General features: G+C 44.6%; 1 non-coding gene across 1 annotated transcript; it reads right to left on the bottom strand.

Annotated features, from left to right (window-relative positions):
• Positions 1–17,229: 17,229 nt before the first annotated feature.
• Positions 17,230–17,367, bottom strand: LOC114815270. The gene has a single exon (XR_003763034.1). It is a non-coding gene; the product is annotated as a small nucleolar RNA SNORA7 (small nucleolar RNA).
• Positions 17,368–18,028: the final 661 nt, after the last annotated feature.

The following is an 18,028-nucleotide window of genomic DNA, read 5'->3' as shown; positions in this document are numbered from 1 at the left end:
TAATAAGCGCTTAGCGAATAATGGCCCCTGCCCTACGTAAGGGGGAAAAAAAAGAGCAGGCCACTCAAGTAACTGCTGTTTGGAGAGCTGAAAAAGTGAAACTGAAAACAAAAAGGGTAGAGGAAATGTTTAAAGGATAAGGTAAAACAAAGCCTCAGCAGGGCAGCCTCCTAGCTGAAAACTGAGAGCCATTGGCCAAGGACAGACCAGCATGGCACCCTGCTAGCAAGAATGGAGTAGCTGCCTTTGAACAAATGCTTCGAAAGTAACAAGAAACAAGGAGGCAAAAGAGAAAACAGTGCCAGATGCTGCCAGCAATTGGAATAACAACCCAGGAAACAACTTTCCGTGTATATAATGTGGCCAGGTCTATAGATCTCAGTGTCTTTTTCAGTCACACCTGAGCTCATAGTAAAATTCATTGTCAGTGATAACATCTTCATATTCAAAGAACTATATACGTATCTGAATGATTGCTCAAGCGCTTAGTTTGTGCTCTGCACACAGTAAGTGTTCCCTAAAAACCTCTTTCCCCCTTCTTGTTCACTTCCTCCTTCTCCTCCTCTTCTTTCTATTCCTCCTCATCCTCCCTGGAGCCTCATACTACATTGGTTTGGGTGTGATTTTTATTTCTGCTCCGATGAGCTCAGGACCAGGCTAACTCAGAAAATGCTCTGTCATTTGCAGAATCGGGGAATACGAGAGGAAGCTACACTTTTTGCCCTTTTCCAAAGTTAAGTCACTAAAACATCCAGTACAGGACCTTACACGTAGTAAGCACTTATCATCATTACTATTCTTTTTTTGCAGGAAGAAAGGATTTCCAGAGTGCCCTAATATCTGGCTACAAAATGAGCATGAAAGTATCTGTACTTCTAGAGAGACGCTCCAAGGGCCTATATTCTAGAGAGTGCAAGATACTGTCCGATCCTGTTCTATTTATCCACACTTAATTGAAAGGTAAGCGTAGGATCACTCTCAACATTGCTCCAGTTGAGAGGAAGAATCCATTTTTTTCCAATCAGGATTATGTTATGAACTTTGGGAGTTCTGCTTTAGTTAATCATCTGAAATAAAGGTGATTTTTTTTAAACAGCCAATGAAAAGGCTAAAACCTAATTCCACCATACATAATATTTTTGACCCAGATGACCAGGGCCAAATTCAGTAAGTAATGTCATCAACTAACAATCTCATCGGAGCTAACGCTGCACATGATTCTGCATAATTAACCCAGTAACCATAACAACCTATAAACACTTCACCTAGACTCCTTCTAAAAGGTGACAAACAAGATAAAAAGGAAGCAATTGGGAGCTTCAATTTGAAAGGTAGGAAAAACACTGGAAGCATAATTAAATAAACACAACAACTTCTAAAGCTCGGTTTATATTTAATGTGATTGTCCTTTGTAATCAAGATGGACAGTGGGGCATTGATTTTACTTTCTGGATGAGGAAATGCTGCTGATGCGGGACTAGAAATCCTTTACAAACCTTCATTTCCAGCTCAGACCCAAAAAGAAGTGGACGGAAACTCAGTTAAACCTCTTTGGAAATAGATCCAGGAGCATAAGGTGCTAAACCTCCTTCAACCTAAAGTGCAAGAAAGATGAAAGTCCTTAATGATCCAGTCAGTGCATTAGGTATTCATTTTCCATGAGGACAAAAAAAAAATCCATGGCTCTATTGCATAGATGATAAAGGAGTTTGTTGTTTCAACGGGAATGGATTCCATAAAAGTTTTATGTTTCTGATTCTGCTAATGGAGTGAGAGTGTCATCAGTCCTGTAGGCTGGTAAAATAAGGAAAAGCTGCCACAGTCATTTAGTTGAAGTCAAAGCAGTACCATTGAGATCCCCTAAGGCTCCTTTCTGAGTCTGGGAATAAATGATTTTTCCCCTTTATTTGCTATGCCAAGAAAAGATAATGCAGTACATTCAGTTAACATTTGTCACTGAAGCACATTTTCCCTCCAGGAATAATATGTGGGAGTACCAGAGACCTAGTGTTTCCAATTAATCAGGGATAGGATTAATCATGCAAGAAATGGAAGTTAAAATTTAATATTTGAAAATAGAGTGAAAGCGGTAGCCAAGTATAATTAAAATATTCTTTCTGCTTTTAATTTACATGAAGAGCTCTATTTTATTAGTCGCCTTAATTCTTTCGGCATTTCTCATACATCTACTGAGCTACAATAAAACCCTTGATTTAAAACACCTCATCTAGACACGCTTAATATTTTTCCACACCACCTCATCTGCAGCCAGAAGGCAAAGCCCCGAGCTCTTGGGATACTACTCCGTTCATCCGGGGCTCGGCCCGACCTAGTGGAAAGAACGTGGCCCAGGGCCCAAGGGGACCTGGGTTCTAATCCCGGCTCCTCTGCTTGATTGCTGTGTGACCTTAGGCAAGCTACTCTGTGCCTCCATTTCCTCATCTGTAAAATGAGGACTAAATACCCGCTTCCCATCCCCCCTTCGACTGCAAACTTCATGTGGGACAGCGACTGGATCTGACCTGATTATCTTGATTCTCCACCAGCACTTAATTCGGTGCTTGATACGGTGTAAGAGCTGAAGAAAATTCCACTATTATTATTAGAGAATCCTTATTATCATTATTATCAGAGAAGCAGCTTGGCTTAGTGGAAAGAGCACGGGCTTGGGAGTCAGAGGTCATGGGTTCTAATCCTGCCTCCGCCGCTCTTCTGCTGTGTGACTTTGGACAAGCCACGTAGCTTCTCTGTGCCTCAGTTACCTCATCTATAAAATGGGGATTGATAGTATCAACCCCAGGTGGGACACACACTGTGTTTAAACTGATTAACCTATATCTACCCCAGCGTTTAGAACAGTGCCTGGGACATAGTAAGCGCTTAACAGATACCTTAGTTATTATTATTGTTATTATTAATAAACAGACCTTAGGACTGCCCCAAGGGTATCTGGGAGTCCTGCTCCTGAGTCTTCTAAACCCAGAACCAGTTGAACCAGGCCTCTGGAAACTGAGGAGACCCTATCGCTGCATTCAGACGGAGAGCAATGTCACAGCAAGAACTGGAAGGTAGCTACCAAACTGAATATTAATGTGTGTAGTCCTGAGCAAACTAAGCATAGACTGGATTTGTTGCGGCTAATTAGTTTTATTGCTTCATAAAATAAAACAGCCTAGGTCCCTGGTTTTCAGGAAAAGAATTACAATTTCAAATGAGATTGCCTTGGTGGGGGGAAAGGATCTCAAAAAAAGGTACCTTCAAGCTGTTTTGATGTTTTCACCCCGAAAGGGATGGGATTCAATTAGAAGGCTTCTGAAGTCTAATTTCCCTAATAATAAAAAAAAACCACAAAAAAACAGCCCAAGCTTTCTAAAAAGTCCAGATCTAATGAACTACCAGGACGATCTCCCTGCTCGATGCCCTGAAAGTCATTACTGGCTCTCAGTACAGGTTCTTTATGTCACAATAATTATCTCCGAGAGGCGAACATTTAACACAGATCTCTGTTTGGTGCCATTAATAGGTCACACAGTCGCATTAGAGCAGATGCCAGGGTGAACGTTCATATTCATGAACGCAATCGGTCCGGCAGGTGCATGATTTTCCCATTTGAGTTTTTAATTCTCCCAAGCAAGAAAGACAGAGATTGGACAGCCCGCTATGGAGTTGTCCACATTTCTAAAACACTCTGCCTCACACTTCAGCGGCAGCATGGCCTAGTGGAAGAGAAGCAGAAGGGTGTCGCGGATAGAGCCTGGACCTGGGAGTCAGGTGGTCATGGGTTCTAATCCTGTCTCCACGACTTGCCTGCTGTGTGACTCTGGGCAAGTCGTTTTACTTCTCTATGCCTCAGTTTCCTCATCCTTTAAATGGGGATCGAGACTGTAAACCCCACATGGGTCAAGGACCGTGTACAACACAATTTCCTTGTATCCACCCCAGCACTTGGTACAGTGTCTGGCACACAGTAAGTGCTTAACTAATACCATTATAAAGAACACGGGCCTGGGAAGCAGAGGATCTGAGTTCTAATCCCAGCTCAGCCACCTCCATGCTGTGTGGCCTTGGGAAACTTTTTAAACTACTCTGTGCCTGTTTTCTCTCCCGTAAATCAGAGGTGAACCACCTCTTTTCCTCCTATTTAGACAGTGAGCCCTATGTGGGACAGGGATGTCTGACCTGACTAACTTTGCTTTGTGCATAGTAAGTGCTTATCAAATACATTTATAGCTATTATTATTATTATTATTAGGAATCAGAGAACAAGGCATTGAGGAAAGGCATTCCACTCCTTGATAAATTTTCCACATCAAGGACCCTTAAGATTAATCAATTGGCGATTTTTTGCTTTCTCACACCCAACCAGAAGAGCAATTGCATTTCCTTCCTTTAGTCTAGTGGTTTTCAGACTCTTAAGAACCACAGACGCCTGTGAGATCATTTTGGGGTGAATTGACCTGCAACCCAATTGGCAGGTATATAGAAAAACTATGCTTTCACGGATGGTTTTTGAAGAAGGAACTTCCAAATTTAAAGTCATTTAAAATGGTAAAGCACAGTGATCTGATGCCTTTCCGGCAGAGTCGACAAGGAGGAGATCTGATCTTTGTACACCTGTTTAACTCTTCCCCAATATCTGGATCATTAAGAAAATGCCACAAGTCTTTCACATAATCACTGCCTTCAAGAAGAAAGGGAAAGAGCTAACTCAGCGTGGCTCAGTGGAAAGAGCCTGGGCTTCGGAGTCGGAGGTCATGGGTTCGGCTCCCGGCTCTGCCACTTGTCAGCCGTGTGACTGCGGGCAAGTCACTTAACTTCTCTGTGCCTCAGTTACCTCATCTGTAAAATGGGGATTAACTGTGAGCTTCACGTGGGACAACCTGATGACCCTGTATCTACCCCAGCGCTTAGAACAGTGCTCGGCACATAGTAAGCGCTTAACAAATACCAACATTATTATTATTTTACTACTTTCCATTGTAGACAAGGTTCTAATAATAATAATAACAATAATTGCATTTATATTAGTATTAGTATTTATTAAGAGCTTACTATGTGCCAGCCACCATACTGAGCACTGGGATCGATACAAGCGAATAGGGATCAACTCGGTCCCTGTCCCACATGAGGCTCACAGTCTCAATCCCCATTTTGTAGATGAGGTAACTGGGACAAAGAGAAGTGACTTTCCCAAGGCCACACAGCAGACTAGTGGCAGAGCAAGGATTAGAACCCATGACCTTCTGACTTACAGGCCCGAGATTCTAGCCAGTGTGGAGAGGCTTCTGGGGAAAACAGAGTCATCTACTATCTTGATTGTCATGAGGCATCTGGTCAAAGTCTTCACAGCCGTTTATAATATTTGCAGCCCGACAATAAAATAGAGACAGCATGGCCTAGTGGATAGAGTTTGGGCCTGGGAGTCAGAAGGACCTGAGATCTTATCCCAGCTCTGCCATTTGTCTGCTATGTGACCTTGGGAAAGTCACTTCACTTCTCTGTGCTCAGTTGCCTCATCTGTAAAATGCAGATTAAGACTATGAGCCCTGTGTGAGGCAGGGGCTGCGTCCAACCTGATTATATTGTATCTACCCCGGTGCTTAGGATAGTGCCTGGCACATAGTAAGAACTTAACAAATATCATTAAAGATAAACAAATAATAAAAAAGCAACACAGAGACCTTGAGAAGCAGCGTGGCTCAGTGGAAAGAGCCTGGACTTGGGACCCAGCCGTCATGGGTTCGAATCCCGGCTCTGCCACTTGTCAGCTGTGTGACTGTGGGCAAGTCACTTCACTTCTCTGTGCCTCAGTTACCTCATCTGTAAAATGGGGATTAAGACTGTGAGCCTCATGTGGGACAACCTGATTATCCTGTGTCTCCCCCAGCGCTTAGAACAGTGCTCTGCACATAGTAAGCGCTTAACAAATACCAACATTATTATTACAGGACTTTGATAGATCGTACAAAAACATTTGACGCCACCAAGAGACCAGGGATCTGGAAACTGTTCAGTGCTAAGCACTGGTCTAAGCCCCTCACAGGATCACAGCTGGAGAGTTTCCGGTACTCTACCAGTCTCGACTACAGGAGGGAAGAGTCAAGCAGTGGCATACTTACTCCATTCCTAGCTTGGGCCATGGCTAGCCAGTCAAAACTCTCCTGTGCTGGGCAGCTGCGGCATGGGAGACAGTCAGGTTTACTGCGTGGAAGGAGGCAGTGGTCAACCACTTCCATATTTTAACCAAGAAAACTCTGTGGATACAGTACAGAATGCCTGCAGCTGGAGAGATGTGGATTCGCTATGGGTCGGAGCCGACTCGACAGCGTAAGACGAGACCGTATCAATCGCTGCGGTAGATACAGTTCCCAACTCACACAGGGATCAAATAATCGGTGGTTGAGGCCAGAAATCTGGAAGCCAGTTACAGAATGTGCTTCCAATCCACTGGGGGCTCTTCTAGCTCAACAGGCTATGGGCATCATCAAACGTCTTTGAAAACAGTCATTCACAAACTGCTGTGTGCAGGAGACTGGACCCTTGAGACTCCGGCACAGGAAGACTTGGAAATGGCTCTGAATCACTTTTGCAAATCCAGAAGATTCCTAGGAACTGACAATTAATTGGAAGAAAACCAGGTATGTTCCAGCTTGCTCAGGAGAAACAGCATGGCCTAGTGGATAGAGCAAGGGCCTGGCACTCAGAAGGACCGGGGTTCTATTCCCAGCTCTGCCGTTTGTCTGCTGTGTGACCTCAGACAGGTTACTTCACTTGTGACTCAGGTACCTCATCTGTAAAATGAGGATTAAGAGTGTGATTCCCACGTATAATTAAAATAAGTCCTATCTCTCTGTGGGACACGGACTGTGTCCAACCTGATTAGCTTGTTTCTAACCCAGCACTTAATACAGTGCCTGGCATATACTAAGGGCTTAAGAAATACCATAAAAAAATTCCTACTCAAAAATAAATATTTGAGTTGGACAATAGAGAATATATTGCTGTCGTTGAATTCTCTTAACTAGGCAGTACAGTGTCATACTCTGGAAAAATAAATGGGGATCTTCAAATGAAAATATTAAAAATTAATAACAGAATTAAGATTACATCTCTTCCATCTGGATGTAAATCAGTGACGCCAACCCTTCCCGGATCTAGAATGGAATCCAGGAGTTCCTACCCTGCTTTGCTCCAACCCCAGTCCCTGGAAAAAATCACTGACAAGGGGTTTGTTTTCAAAATATGACCAATCTCAATCCAGGTAACCAAGTGGCCTCCAAAACCCTTTATTATGTTGTGAATAGACAGAGGAGTAGAAAACAATTTGAAATTTCAGCATGGCTTTTGGCAGACTGACAGACAACGACAAAGCAACAAAGGAGACTCAAGCTTTGTACTACTGGTCCCGGGGCTACTGGAGAGGATACAGCCAAGTTCTGGACCAGTTTCACTAGCACCACCACCCATCCATAGTCCACATCAGGTGACAGGATGAGATTTCCAACAACGACACTCTGGAGCACAGTCAGCTCACGCGCACCGAAGCAACACTCGTAGCCATGGAATTCTGCTAGGCAGGTTATGTAAATAGTCCAGCAGGATACCAAAACAGATGCTGGGTGGAAAACTATAAAAGGGGAACCGCGAGCCAGGAGAGCAGAATGAAAGATTCAAAGATAAAATGAAGCGTTGTCTCAAGCCGTGCAACGGAGTGGTCAGGCCAGCCTAGCTGGCTGCAAGCGGGAGGTAGAGAATGCAGAGCTCCTTCGTGCTGAAGGGCGAAAATTCCAACGCAATACCTAAGGTGACTGTTTTTTAAAGAGCCTGGTGTTGTTTTCTCCTCTAGCTGCTCCTTCTTAGTCTCCTTCACATGCTCCTCCTCTGTCTACCATCCCAGAACTGTGGGAGTCCCCCAAGGCTGAGTCTGGATCCCCTTTCATTCTCCATCTACATCCACTCCCTTGGAGAACTCATTTACATCCCTCGTTTCAACTACCATCTCTATGCAGATGATTCCCAAGTCACCAACTCCCACCCTCATCTCTCTCCTTCTCTGTGGTCTCCTGTTTCCTCCTGCCTTCAAAACAACTCAACCTGGATGTCCCGCTGATCCCAACATATCTGAAACAGAACTTCTAATCTCTCCACCCAAACCCCGTCCTCCCCTTGAGTTTCCCATCATTGCGGACAGCATCACCATCCTCCCTATTTCATAAGCCCAAAACCTTGGCAGAATCCTTGGCTCATCTCTCTCATTCAACCCACACACTTAATCTATCATCAGATCCGATCAGTTCAACCATCTCATCGCTAAAATCCACCCTTTCCTCCTCCATCCAGATTGCTACCACGTTAATCCAGGCTCTAACAGAAATGGAGGCCCCGAATTAGCCAAAATCACTTTTTGGTGGAGCCGTTGAAGTGTGATTGTTGAATGGTCACTGTCAAAGTCCAGTGGTACTATTGCCCAGCAAAAATGAAAACAAGGAATAGTTTTAAAGATGGGGATTCGGGTGGAACAAAACCCCACTTAATGATTTCCCACCTAATGGGTCAGGCAGGAACACTTGGACTCAGAGTTGCAAGTTTTCAGTTTGAACACGGAGGCAAAAGTGGGGCAGGAATTTTAGTAGAAATGAAGACTATGAGGGAAAAGACTTATAATAACAATAAAAATAATAATAATGAAAATGATAACTGTAGTAATAAGCAGTTACTATACACGAAGCACTTTTCTAAACCCTGGCGTAAATTCAGTATATGCAGATTGGACACAGTCCCTAGACCACATGGAGCTCATACTCCAAGTAGGAAAGGGAACAGTTATTAAATTCCCATTTTACAGATGGAGAAACTGTTACACAGAGAAATGAAACAGCTTACCCTAGGTCATACAACAGGTAAGAGGCAGAGCCAGGATCGGACACCATTCTTTGATTCTTAGGCCCACGTTCTTTCCTAGCGGTCCAAAAAGCCACAGTGCTGATGGGAAACTCTGAGATAATAATAATAATAATGATGATAATAATGATAATGGTATTCGTTAAGCACTTACTATGTGCCAAGCAGTCTTAATCGCCATTTTACAGATGAGGTAATTGAGGCACATAGAAGTTAAGTCACACAACTGACAAGTGGAGGAGCTGGAATTAGAACCCATGACTTCTGACTCTCAAGCTCGTGCTCTTTCCACTGAGCCACACTGCTTCCCTGGTCTTGTCAGGGCCTGGGTGTGAGCCAGGGTGGGAGTCCAACTCTCACACTTGGAGGGGCAGCTGTTCCATTTGCCCCGATAGAGAAGCAGCGTGGCTCAGTGGAAAGAGCCCGGGCTTGGGAGTCAGAGGTCATGGGTTCGCATCCCGGCCCTGCCACTTGTCAGTTGTGTGACTGTGGGCGAGTCACTTAACTTGTCTGTGCCTCAGTTACCTCATCTGTCAAATGAGCCTCATGTGGGACAACCTGATTACCCTGTATCTACCCCAGCTCTTAGAACACTGCTCTGCACATAGTAAGCGCTTAACAAATACCAACAAAGACCAAATACCCCATGGAAGAGCAGTAGCACAACCTAGGGGATAGAGCTGGGACCTGGGAGTCAGAAGGACTTGGGTTCTAATCCTGGCTTCACCACTTGTCTACTGTGTGACCTTGGGGAAGTCACTGTACTTCTCTCTGCCTCGGTTCCCTCATCCGGAAAATGGGGACAAAACTGTGAGCTCTATGTAGGATAGGGACTGTGTCCAACCCGATTATCTTGTATCTACCCCAGAGCTTAAAACAGTGCCTGGCACATAGTAAGTGCTTAACAAATAAAGCTATTATTATTATGGAGTAGGCATCTAGGATTCAGATGAGACGTTCCAATTCTTAAATGGTACAGTGTCACTTGGGAAAAAGCAAATAAAGGAGTAATAGAGGGTGACCTAAAGAGCCTTGAAAGAATGTGAATGCCCCCTGGTTGTGGCACACGACCCTGATCACGAGTCCCTCCTTCCAGCTCCCCGGACTGGAATTTCTCAAAACTGCACTCCAGGCCAGCACTCCCTTGGTTAATCAGACCTCTATCAGTGAATGCTCCCAGGGAACATGACTGCTAATTCTGCTATACTGTATTTTCCCAAGCACTGAATACAGCGCTCTGCACAAAGTAAGTGCTCAATAAATACCCTCGGTTGATTGATGGGGTGTCCATTTATTTTGTTAATGAGATGTTCATCACCTTGATTCTATTTATTTGCTATTGTTTTAATGAGATGTTCTTCTCCTCGATTCTATTTATTGTCACTGTTCTTGTCTGCCCGTCTCCCCCGATTAGACCGTAAGCCCGCCAAAGGGCAGGGACTGTCTCTATCTGTTACCGATTTGTACATTCCAAGCGCTTAGTACAGTGCTCTGCACAGAGTAAGCGCTCAGTAAATACTATTGAATGAATGAATGAATCATCTAAGGCCTAATAATGAACTTTTCAAAGTAAGAGATGAATGTATCTGTTGCCAGTCTCGTTTCCCCTGTTTCATTTTTAGATTGTGATCTCACTGAGGAGCAAGGATTGGGTCTAATTCCCAATTGTGTATTCTCTCCCAGAATTTAGTAATAATAATGTTGGTATTTGTTAAGCGCTTACTATGTGCCGAGCACTGTTCTAAGCGCTGGGATAGACGCAAGGAAATCAGGTTGTCCCACGTGGGGCTCACAGTCTTAATCCCCATTTTACAGATGAGGTAACTGAGGCACAGAGAAGTGAAGTGACTTGCCCACAGTCACACAGCTGACAAGTGGCGGAGCTGGGATTCGAACTCATGACCTCTGACTCCAAAGCCCGTGCTCTTTCCACTGAGCCACGCTGCTCCTCGTACAATGCTCTATACACACTACACACTTAATAAATACTATTATTACTATTACTGCTGGGTTTCAATCAATCAATCATATCTATTGAACATTTACTGTGGGCAGAACACTGCACTAAGTTTTTGGGAGAGTACAATATAACAGACACATTCCCCGCCCACAGTGAGCTTACATTCTAGCTGGGGAGACAGGAATTAATGTAAATAAATAACTTACAGATATGTACATAAGTGCTCTGGGGTGGGGAGAGGGGATGAATAAAGGGAGCAAGTCAGGGAGACATAGAAGGGAGTGGAAGAGAAGAAAATGGGGGCTTAGTTAGGGAAGGACTCCTGGAGATGGGCTTCAATAAGGCTTTGAAGCTGGGGAGAGTAATTGCCGGTCGGATATGGAGAGGCAGGGCGTTACAGACCAGAGATAGGATGTGAGTGAGAGGTTGGAGATGAGATAGGCAAGATCAAGCTACAGTGAGTAGGTTAGCATCAGAGGAACAAAGTAGGCAGGATGAGTTGTAGTAGGAGAGTAGCGAGGTGAGGTAGGAGGGGGCAAGGTGATTGATTGATTACTTAAAAGCCAATGGTTAGGAGTTTTTGTCTCGTGTGGAGGTAGATGGGCAACCAATGAAGGTTCTTGAGGAGTGGGGAAACATGGACTGAACGCTTTTGTAGAAAAATGACCTGGGGAAGCCGAGTGAAGTAGGGACCGGAGTGGAGAGAGACAAGAGGCAGGGAGGTCAGCAAGGAGGTTGATTCAGTAATCAAGGCAGAAAATCAGTGCTTGGATTAATGAGAAGAAGAAAGGATGGATTTTTGTGATGTTATGAAGGTCAAACCAACAGGATTTAGTGATCGATTAAATATGAGGATTGAGTGAGAGAGAGAGCTGTCAAGGATAATGCTGGGGTTATGGGCTTGTGGGACAGGCAGGATGGTGTCTACAGTGATGGGAAAGTTAGGGGAAGGGCAGGGCCTGGGTAGGAATATAAGGAGATCTGTTTTTGACAGGTTAAGTTCGAGCAAATGACGAAACATCCAAGTAGAGATGTCTTGAAGGCAGGAGGAAATGTGAGAGGGAATGAGATCAGAGCTGGAGATGTGCTGCTACCGGGCTGCATTTGTGGGATAATAGTTTTCTGCCTTTTCCATTCCCTCTGGAACGTCATATATCACTGTCACCGCTCTGCTCCTTCCAGGATCTCATCAGTTAGACAGTGATACAGAGAGTGATCGGAAAGGTCTGATAGGAATTCCAAAAACCTGAGTCAGGATTTACCAGCTGAACTGTTGTAATAGAAGAGCATCCCCTGAGTCCCTAGATGCTATAAGGATAAACACACAGAGATAATTGCGTGGTGATAAGATTGCTCTGGACAGAAAAGATTTCCAGGAAATTCCTCTTTGCATACCGTTCAAAGAACCAAACCTACATAATTTCATAATGGGGACACCGTCTTCAAAGGGAAATAGAAAGCTGTGAAGAAAAGCCAACAGCAGAAGAATCAATCTTGGTTTGTACATGGTGTGGTTGAAACTGTCGATCTCCAAATCAGCCATTTTCGTTATCTCCACTTCTATAGGTGAGCTTCACTGTCAGCGAACTTGAAACATTAAAGACAAGCACAGAGGTATACAGATGTAATATATAAAAGTAAACAGAAATGACATTCAGATGGGACCCAAAATCCGAACCTTTCATCTTGGAAGACTTCATAAGAAACTGGTTCCCTATTTCATGTAGATAGCTTCCACCTCTGAGATAATAGTCGAACTGGATACAAACAGGAAAAGAGGCTATGAATTCGGCTGATTTCAAAGTTAAAGAAATTAAACTAAAAATACAGTATTTCCCTTTCTAAGGCTCAAAAAAGGCTCCAAACCAAAGGCTTGGGAGGTAGGGCCAGATCAGGCTTAGATGACCAGACGTCCTACTTTGGGTGGTGTTGTCAAGCTCCCGGAGGAATCTCCTCTGGGTCTCAGTTCCCTCATCTGTAAAATGGGGATTAAGACCGCGAGTCCCACGTAGGACAACCTGATCACCTTGTACCCCCCCAGCACTTAGAACAGTGCTTTGCACATAGTAAGCGCTTAACAAATACCAGCATTATTATTTGCCATTTCAGAATCCACTAACTGATCAACAGCACTTATCAAGTGTTTACTGAGTACAAAGCATTGTGCTAAGAACTTGGGACAGTAAAATCGGGGTCCTGGGAGTCAGAGGATGTGGGTTCTAAGCCTGTCTCTGCCATATGTCTGCTGAGTGACCTTGGACAAGTCACTTAACCTCCCTGTGCCTCAATTACCTCATCTATAAAACGGGGATTAAGACTGTAAACCCCTTGTGGGAAAAGGACAGTGTCCAACGTGATTACCTTGCATCTGCCCCAGTGTTCAGAACAGTGCTTGGCAGATAGGAATCACTTTACACATATTTTTATTATTATTATTATCAGAGGCAAGAAACATATTCCTTGCCCTTGAAGAGTTTACTGTCTAATTGGGTAAAGATAAAAAGCATTTATAAATAGAGGGAGCCAAAAATCGAACTAATACAATTAAATGCACATTTGTACGTAAATGCTGGTAGGAATAACATACAGTAGGTCTAAGAGACGTTGTCAGATTAATGTGAATATGATAGTAATTGTAGTATTTTTTCATCACTTACTCTGCGCCAAGCACTGGCGGGGATACAAGAAGTTCGGGTTGGATACAGTCCCAGTCCCATATGGGACTCACAGTCTTGATCTCCATTTTACAGTTGAGGGAACTGAGGCACAGAGAAGTTAGGTGATTTGCCCAAGATCACAGAGCAGACTACGGTGGAGCTGGGAGTAGAACCCAGGTGCTTCTGGCTACCAGCTCCCTGCTCTATCCACTAGTCCATGCTGCTTCTCGACTATGGCATAGACTCACTGTGGGCAGGGAATAGGGCTACCAACTGTGCTATACTGAACTCTCCTTAGCGCTTAGGAGAGTGTTCTGCATGCGGTAACCACTCGGTGAGTACGATTAATCGACTGATTGATGGTTCTGTCAATTAACGCCATCCTACCGTAAGCCAGGCGGGTGGGGGCGATCCTTAGCCTTGAAGCCTCAATTACTGGTAATTACTGAGCACTTACTATGTGTAAAGCACTGTACTAAGTGCTTGGGAGAATTAGCAGACACGTTCCCTGCCCATAACAAGCTTGCAGTCTTACTTTGCTGTCGCTCCTAACACTGAAGGTAAGAAAGATGAAGTTTTTTTCTTCTCTGGGGGAGGCACCTCCTGCCGCTAATAATAGAGACCGTTGCCATCACCAATGTGCTGATTTGGTCTCTCTGGACTTTGAATAAGCATTTCGAATGCGGCAGTTCTGTAAAGTTCTTAAGGTCTGGGATCACGTCATGGGATCATGATAAGCAGTGTGGTCTAGTGGATAGAGCACGGGCCTAAGAGTCAGAGAGACCTGACCCCGGCTCTGCCACTTGTCTCCTGCGTGACCTTGGGCAAGTCACTTTACCTCTCTGTGCCTCAGTTACCTCATCTTAAAAATGGGGATTGAAACTGTGAGCCTCACATTGGACAGGGGCGGGGTCCGACTCGATTTGCTTGCGTCGACCCCAGCGCTTAGTACGGTGCCTGGCACATACTAAGTGTCTAACAAATATCACCATTATTATATCTACTATTTCTACTGTTCCTTCCAAATGGGTCTGTACAGTACCCAGCACACAGTAAGTGTTCAATAGATCTGACCCCTCGATTGACTGGTTTGGCCCCAAAAGTCCAGTTTGGGCAGAGTTAAATATCCATTACTGCTGCAGGCCACCAGACCCATCTGCTACTGCCTCCTGGCATCCTTTAGCTCAGGGAACCCTGACACTTATGGGCACTGGCAGTCACCCAGGCCCCCTGGCCCTGGCAGAATCAAGCAATCAATCAACCACAATCATTAAGCTCCTGCTGGATGTAGATTATCGTGCTAAACCCTTGGGAGGATATAAAGAAACGGCATGGAGTAATGGATAGAGCACGGACCGGGGAGCCAGAAGATCATCGGTTGTAATCCCGGCTCCTCCACTTGTCTGCCGTGTGACCTTGGGCAATTTCTCTGTGCCTCAGTTACCTCATCTGTAAAATGGGGATCGAAACCGTGACCCCATGTAGGATAGGGACTGTGTCCAACCCAATTTTCTTGAATCCACCTCAGCATTTAGTACAGGGCCTGGCACATAATAAGCACTTAAAAGATACCATAATTATTATATAATAGAATTACTAGACATGATCCCTGACCCCTGGAATCTCTCATTCTGGGATGGGTGAGGTGGCACCTATATGAAAATCAATTATAGATAAGAGAAATAAGAAACAAGGGATATGCACCTGAGGTACTACTTGAGTATTACAGCATGTAAGAAATGGAAAAAAGCATGACCAGAGGTTGTGGGTACTTAACGCTTAGGTAGCACAGAAGTGTTGAAATGATAGTTGTAGGGACATAAACTGGAGAGATTTGCAATTAATTGGGAAGATGTTCTGGAGGAGATATGATTTGGGAAAAGCTTTGAAGATGGAGAGAGCTGAGGGCTGTGAGATAACGCAGCAGGAGAGAGTTCCAGGCCAGGGAAAGGGTGGGAGCAAGAGAAATGAGAAAGTGGCATAGTGAGCAGGTTAGTTTGAGGGAAGTGAAGTGTGTGAGCTGGGGTGTAGTGGCGGAAGAGAGTGGATAAGTAGGAAGGAGAGAGTTCATTGAGTGTCTTAAGGCTAAGGGTAGCAGAGAATGGGGAAGGGCAGGAATTGATAGTAGCAGCAGTATTAATAGAATGTCCACACCTCCTTTTCCTCTCCCGGTCTCTCTCTTCCCATTATGGTCCCCTCCCTTAACTGGAACTCCCTCCCATTCGCTCTAAAGTGACTAAATTTCCGGCCACCTCACACCAGACAAATCTAACTCTAAGCTGGAAACTAGTAATAGCAAGAACTTCCCTCCAGAGAAAAAAACTACATCCCATGGATCCCAACAACAAGCAGTAAATCAGTGGAAAACACTGAGCACTTGTTGTGGGCAGAACTAAGTTCTTGGAGGAGTACAGGAGAATAAGTAGCCACCATCCTTGCCCTCAGTGACTTTACAACCTAGCAGAGGAGGCAAACGTTAAAATAAATTACTTAAAGGGAAAGCAACCAGAATATAAATACTTAAAAGACATGGGGTTGAGGATTGGGTTAGTCTCTAAGTGCTTAATTGCATAGGTGATGCAGTAGGGAGAGAAATGGGGGGGGACGAAGGCTTCCTGGAAGAGGTGTGATTTTGAAGGACTTTGAGGAAGTGGAGAAAAACAGTGTGTCGGGTTCGAAGTGGGAGGGAGTTCCAGGCAAAAGGGAACACACGAGCAAGGGGTGGGTCATATGAGAAACAAGAGTGAGGTACAGTGAGTAAGTTGGTGTTAGAGGAGCCAAGTGAGGGGGCTGGGTCGTAGTGGGAGAGGAACAAGGTAAGGAAGTGGAGAGAGACAAGTTTGAGTGCCTTAAAGCTGGCACGATAATGATTATGGCATTAGTTAAGCTCTTAATAAGTGTCAAGCACTGTTCTAAGTGCTGGGGCAGACACAAATCAATCAGGTCAGACACAGTCCTTGTCCAAAATGGTGCTCACAATCTCCATATGGGCAGAACAATCATTATACCCGCTTGATTGACGGCATTTTCAACTCTTTCAGCCCTGCATCGTGCCTCCCCACAGTGCTTCCATCTTGGTGGCTTTCCGAGTCCACTAAGACTGGAGTTATGGTGAGGAGTGATGTCAGAGAGTCCTCCAGGACTCCAGGCCAAAGCTACCAATCGGAAGGATTCCCGAACCAATCGAGAGAAACCAGCACCCGAACGGATAGCTTTCGGACGTGGGTTTCGACTCAAGCAAATGCATCTTGTGCAGGTGTTTCTTACAAAGAGAAAAAAGTTTGAGAGCGGGAGGGATGGAAAAGTTGGAATCCTCGACAGAGGACGACGTCGTTTCCCTGGTGACTTCCTGGTTTGCGGAAGGGAGAGATTTGATCGATCGATGCTGCTATTGCTAACACATTCCAAGCAGCTGTCAATTAGCCTCTGCACATATTCTCCCACTACGAAATAGGGCAAATCACTAGAATTAAGCATTGCTCCTATTTTGTCTTATGCCGTCAAGTCATTTACGACCCATCGCGAAGCCGTGGATGCATCTCTCCCAGAATGAGCCGCTCTCTATGTGCAATCATTCTGGTAGTGTATCCATTGAGTTTTCTTGGTAAAAATACGGACGTGGTTTACCACTGCCTCTTTCCACACAGTAAACTCGAGTCTCCGCCCTTGACTCTCTCTCATGCCGCTGCTGCCCAGCACAGGTGAGTTTTGACTTGTAACGGATTGCTTTCCACACGCTAGCCACTGGCCAAGCTAGGAATGGAATGGGTTTGCCTCTGCTTGACTCTCCCTCCCATAGCCGAGACTGGTGGAGTCCTGGAAACTCTCCAGGTGCGACCCTGAGAGGGGAGTTTCGGATATAGGGAGGCGAATTATCGAATGAGAAACCTCACTCTGAGCAGAATTAAAGCTACATTTGCTTATCAAATTGTTTCTCCAAGTCCTCTGTTTTATACTTCACAGCGTAAAAGAATTCCAAATCCTAATTTGGATACAGAATGCAATTGGTTTTCTGCACTCCGATTGGCCATTAGATTATGGTTCACGGATTATGACTCACTTGGACTTCCACTTCATTTTATTGTGTGTCTTACCCAGCAGGCTAGCATTTATAAAAGTCAAGTGGAGGTGACGTAATACTCCTTCAGCTATGAGAACCATAAACCATCTCTCTCCACATTACCTGAATAAGAAGATCTGAATTCATTTCAATAGCTTCGCTTACTCCGCTCCGCTTACCGACTGTAAATCAGTGTTCCCGCAAGGTAAAGGAGAGAGGGCTTTACTGAAATAGAGATAAATTTTGTCTTCCTTGTTTCACCTTTGTTTACCTCTTTAATAAAACACTCTGAAAACCCTGACTAAGCTGGGCACGTTGTAGCCATCAATCTCTCCAAATTGTGCTTTATCATGCTGCGTTTTTAGAACAATACTGCCGTGTTTTCTCTTTTCAAGCTTTCGAGGGCCTTACTCCATAAGCAGCTCCCGAGTCTAATACTCAGTGTAACGT

This window comes from Ornithorhynchus anatinus, chromosome 11, assembly GCF_004115215.2.
Source record: "Ornithorhynchus anatinus isolate Pmale09 chromosome 11, mOrnAna1.pri.v4, whole genome shotgun sequence".
Lineage (NCBI taxonomy): Eukaryota > Metazoa > Chordata > Mammalia > Monotremata > Ornithorhynchidae > Ornithorhynchus > Ornithorhynchus anatinus.
The sequence above is the reverse complement of the archived record's forward strand: the minus strand, read 5'-3'. Positions and strand labels throughout refer to the sequence as shown.